Raw genomic sequence first — 5,000 nt, 5'->3', positions numbered from 1 at the left:
TAATACCGGACACTGGGCGCTGAGACTCCCGGGGAGGTGTGAGTGTTTGAACCGATCTCAGCTCACTCATACCGTGCACTGGGCGATGTGACTCCCGGGGATGTGTGTGTGTGTGTGTGTGTGTGTGTGTGTGCGTGAACCAGTCTCAGCTCACTAAGTGTGAGTGTGAGTGTGTGTGTGTGAGAACCAGTCTCAGCTCACTAATGCCGGACACTGGGCGCTGAGACTCCCGGGGAGGTGTGAGAGTGTGAACCGATCTCAGCTCACTAATACCGTACACTGGGCGCTGAGACTCCCGGGAAGGTGTGCGTGCGTGAACCAGTCTCAGCTCATTAAGTGTGAGTGTGAGTGTGCGTGTGTGTGTGTGTGTGTGTGTGTGTGTGTGTGTGTGTGTGTGTGTGTGTGTGTGTGTGTGTGTGAACCGATCTCAGCTCACTAATGCTGGACACAGGGCGCTGAGACTCCCGTTGAGGTGTGTGTGTGTGTGTGAACCGATCTCAGCTGATTAATGCCAGACACTGGGCGCTGAGACTCCCGGGGAGGTGTTTGTGCGTAAACCAGTCTCAGCTCACCAAGTGTGAGTGTGAGTGTGTGTGTGTGTGTGTGTGTGTGTGTGTGTGTGTGTGTGAACCGATCTCTGCTCACTAATGCCGGACACTGGGCGCTGAGACTCCCGGGGAGATGTGTGTGCGTGTGTGTGTGTGTGTGTGTGTGTGTGAACCGATCTCAGCTCACTAATACCGGACACTGTGCGCTGAGACTCCCGTGGAGTTGTGTGTGTTTGTGAACTGTTCTCAGCTCACTAACGCCGGACACTGGACACTGAGGTTCCAGGGAGGTGTGTGTGTGTGAACCGATCTCCGCTCACTAATGCTGGATACTGGACACTGAGACTCCCGGGGATGTGTGTGTGTGTGAACGGATCTCTGCTCACTAAGTGTGAGTGTGTGTGTGAACCGATCTCAGCTCATTAATGCCGGGCACTGGTCGCTGAGACTCCCGGGGAGGTGTGTGTGTGTGAACGGATCTCTGCTCACTAAGTGTGTGTGTGTCTGTGAACCGATCTCAGCTCATTAATGCCGGGTACTGGGCGCTGAGACTCCCGGGGAGGTGTGTGTTCCTGAACCAGTCTCAGCTCACTAAGTGTGAGTGTGAGTGTGTGTGTGTGTGTGTGTGTGTGTGTGTGTGTGTGTGTGTGTGTGTGTGTGTGTGAACTGATCTCAGCTCACTAATGCTTGACACTGGGCGCTGAGACTCCCGGGGAGGTGTGAGTGTGTGAACCGATCTCAGCTCACTAATACCGGTGACTGGGCGCTGAGACTCCCGGGGCGGTGTGAGTGTGTGAACCGATCTCAGCTCACTCATACCGGGCACTGGGCGATGAGACTCCCGGGGATGTGTGTGTGTGTGTGTGTCTGTGTGTGTGTGTGTGTGTGTGTGTGTGTGTGTGTGTGTGTGTGTGTGTGTGTGTGTGGACCGATCTCAGCTAAGTGTGAGTGTGAGTGTGCATGTGTGTGTGAAACGATCTCAGCTCACTAATGCCGGGTACTGGGCGCTGAGACTCCCGGGGAGGTGTGTGTGCGTGAACCAGTCTCAGCTCACTAAGGGTGAGTGTGAGTGTGTGTGTGTGTGTGTGTGTGAACCGATCTCAGCTACGTGTGAGTGTGTGAACCCATTTCAGCTCACGGATGCCGGACACTGGGCGCTGAGACTCCCGGGGAGGTGTGTGTGCGTGAACCAGTCTCAGCTCACTAAGTGTGAGTGTGAGTGTGTGTGTGTGTGTGTGTGTGTGTGTGTGTGGACCGATCTCAGCTAAGTGTGAGTGTGAGTGTGCATGTGTGTGAGAAACGATCTCAGCTCACTAATGCCGGACACTGGGCGCTGAGACTCTCGGGGAGATGTGAGTGTATGAACCGATCTCAGCTCACTAATGCCGTACACTGTGCGCTGAGACTCCCGGGGAGGGGTGTGTGTGAGAACCGATCTCAGCTCACTAAGTGTGTGTGTGTGTGTGTGTGTGTGTGTGTGTGTGACCGATCTCAGCTCACTAAGTGTGTGTGTGTGTGTGTGTGTGTGTGTGTGTGTGAGTCTGTGTCTGAACTGTTCTCAGCTCACTAATGCTGGATACTGGACACTGAGACTCCCGGGGAGGTGTGAGGGTGTGAACCGATCTCAGCTCACTAATACCGGAGACTGGGCGCTGAGACTCCCGGGGAGCTGTGAGTGTGTGAACCGACCTCACCTCACTCATACAGGGCACTGGGCGATGAGACTCCCGGGGATGTGTGTGTGTGTGTGTGTGTGTGTGTGTGTGTGTGTGTGTGTGTGTGTGTGTGTGTGTGTGTGTGTGAACCGATCTCAGCTCACAAATGCCGGACACTGGGCGCTGAGACTCCCGGTGAGGTGTGTGTGTGTGTGTGTGAACAGATCTCAGCTGATTAATGCCAGACACTGGGCGCTGAGACTCCCGGTGATGTGTGTGTGTGTGTGTGTGAACCGAACTCTGCTCACTAAGTGTGAGTGTGTGTGTGAACCGATCTCAGCTCACTAATGCCGGGCACTGGGCGGTGAGGCTCCCGGGGAGGTGTGTGTGTGTGAACCGATCTCAGCTCACTAATACCGGACACTGGGCGCCGAAACTCCCGGCGAGGTGTGAGTGCCTGAACCAGTCTCAGCTCACTAAGTGTGAGTGTGAGTGTGTGAGTGTGAGTGTGTGTGTGTGTGTGTGTGTGTGTGTGTGTGTGTGTGTGTGTGTGTGTGGTGAACCGATCTCAGCTCACTAATACCGGACACTGGGCGCTGAGACTCCCGGGGAGGTGTGAGTGTGTGAACCGATCTCAGTTCACTAATACCGGACACTGGGCGCCGAAACTCCCGGCGAGGTGTGAGTGCCTGAACCAGTCTCCGCTCACTAAATGTGAGTGTGAGTGTGTGTGTGTGTGTGTGTGTGTGTGTGTGTGTGTGTGCGTGCGTGTGTGTGTGTGTGTGTGTGTGTGTGTGTGTGTGTGTGTGTGTGTGTGTGTGAGTGTGTGGTGAACCGAACTCAGCTCACTAATGCTGGACACTGGGCGCTGAGACTCCCGGGGAGGTGTGAGTGTGTGAACCGATCTCAGCCTACTAATGCCGGGCACTGGGCGCTGAGACTCCCGGGGAGGTGTGTGTGTGTGAACGGATCTCTGCTCACTAAGTGTGTGTGTGTCTGTGAACCGATCTCAGCTCATTAATGCCGGGTACTGGGCGCTGAGACTCCCGGGGAGGTGTGTGTTCCTGAACCAGTCTCAGCTCACTAAGTGTGAGTGTGAGTGTGTGTGTGTGTGTGTGTGTGTGTGTGTGTGTGTGTGTGTGTGTGTGTGTGTGTGAACTGATCTCAGCTCACTAATGCTTGACACTGGGCGCTGAGACTCCCGGGGAGGTGTGAGTGTGTGAACCGATCTCAGCTCACTAATACCGGTGACTGGGCGCTGAGACTCCCGGGGCGGTGTGAGTGTGTGAACCGATCTCAGCTCACTCATACCGGGCACTGGGCGATGAGACTCCCGGGGATGTGTGTGTGTGTGTGTGTGTCTGTGTGTGTGTGTGTGTGTGTGTGTGTGTGTGTGTGTGTGTGTGTGTGTGTGTGTGTGGACCGATCTCAGCTAAGTGTGAGTGTGAGTGTGCATGTGTGTGTGAAACGATCTCAGCTCACTAATGCCGGGTACTGGGCGCTGAGACTCCCGGGGAGGTGTGTGTGCGTGAACCAGTCTCAGCTCACTAAGGGTGAGTGTGAGTGTGTGTGTGTGTGTGTGTGTGAACCGATCTCAGCTACGTGTGAGTGTGTGAACCCATTTCAGCTCACGGATGCCGGACACTGGGCGCTGAGACTCCCGGGGAGGTGTGTGTGCGTGAACCAGTCTCAGCTCACTAAGTGTGAGTGTGAGTGTGTGTGTGTGTGTGTGTGTGTGTGTGTGTGGACCGATCTCAGCTAAGTGTGAGTGTGAGTGTGCATGTGTGTGAGAAACGATCTCAGCTCACTAATGCCGGACACTGGGCGCTGAGACTCTCGGGGAGATGTGAGTGTATGAACAGATCTCAGCTCACTAATGCCGTACACTGTGCGCTGAGACTCCCGGGGAGGGGTGTGTGTGAGAACCGATCTCAGCTCACTAAGTGTGTGTGTGTGTGTGTGTGTGTGTGTGTGTGTGACCGATCTCAGCTCACTAAGTGTGTGTGTGTGTGTGTGTGTGTGTGTGTGTGTGAGTCTGTGTCTGAACTGTTCTCAGCTCACTAATGCTGGATACTGGACACTGAGACTCCCGGGGAGGTGTGAGGGTGTGAACCGATCTCAGCTCACTAATACCGGAGACTGGGCGCTGAGACTCCCGGGGAGCTGTGAGTGTGTGAACCGACCTCACCTCACTCATACAGGGCACTGGGCGATGAGACTCCCGGGGATGTGTGTGTGTGTGTGTGTGTGTGTGTGTGTGTGTGTGTGTGTGTGTGTGTGTGTGTGTGTGTGTGTGTGAACCGATCTCAGCTCACAAATGCCGGACACTGGGCGCTGAGACTCCCGGTGAGGTGTGTGTGTGTGTGTGTGAACAGATCTCAGCTGATTAATGCCAGACACTGGGCGCTGAGACTCCCGGTGATGTGTGTGTGTGTGTGTGTGAACCGAACTCTGCTCACTAAGTGTGAGTGTGTGTGTGAACCGATCTCAGCTCACTAATGCCGGGCACTGGGCGGTGAGGCTCCCGGGGAGGTGTGTGTGTGTGAACCGATCTCAGCTCACTAATACCGGACACTGGGCGCCGAAACTCCCGGCGAGGTGTGAGTGCCTGAACCAGTCTCAGCTCACTAAGTGTGAGTGTGAGTGTGTGAGTGTGAGTGTGTGTGTGTGTGTGTGTGTGTGTGTGTGTGTGTGTGTGTGTGTGTGTGGTGAACCGATCTCAGCTCACTAATACCGGACACTGGGCGCTGAGACTCCCGGGGAGGTGTGAGTGTGTGAACCGATCTCAGTTCACTAA

Source organism: Hypanus sabinus, chromosome 12 (genome assembly GCF_030144855.1).
Source record: "Hypanus sabinus isolate sHypSab1 chromosome 12, sHypSab1.hap1, whole genome shotgun sequence".
Lineage (NCBI taxonomy): Eukaryota > Metazoa > Chordata > Chondrichthyes > Myliobatiformes > Dasyatidae > Hypanus > Hypanus sabinus.
The sequence above is the reverse complement of the archived record's forward strand: the minus strand, read 5'-3'. Positions refer to the sequence as shown.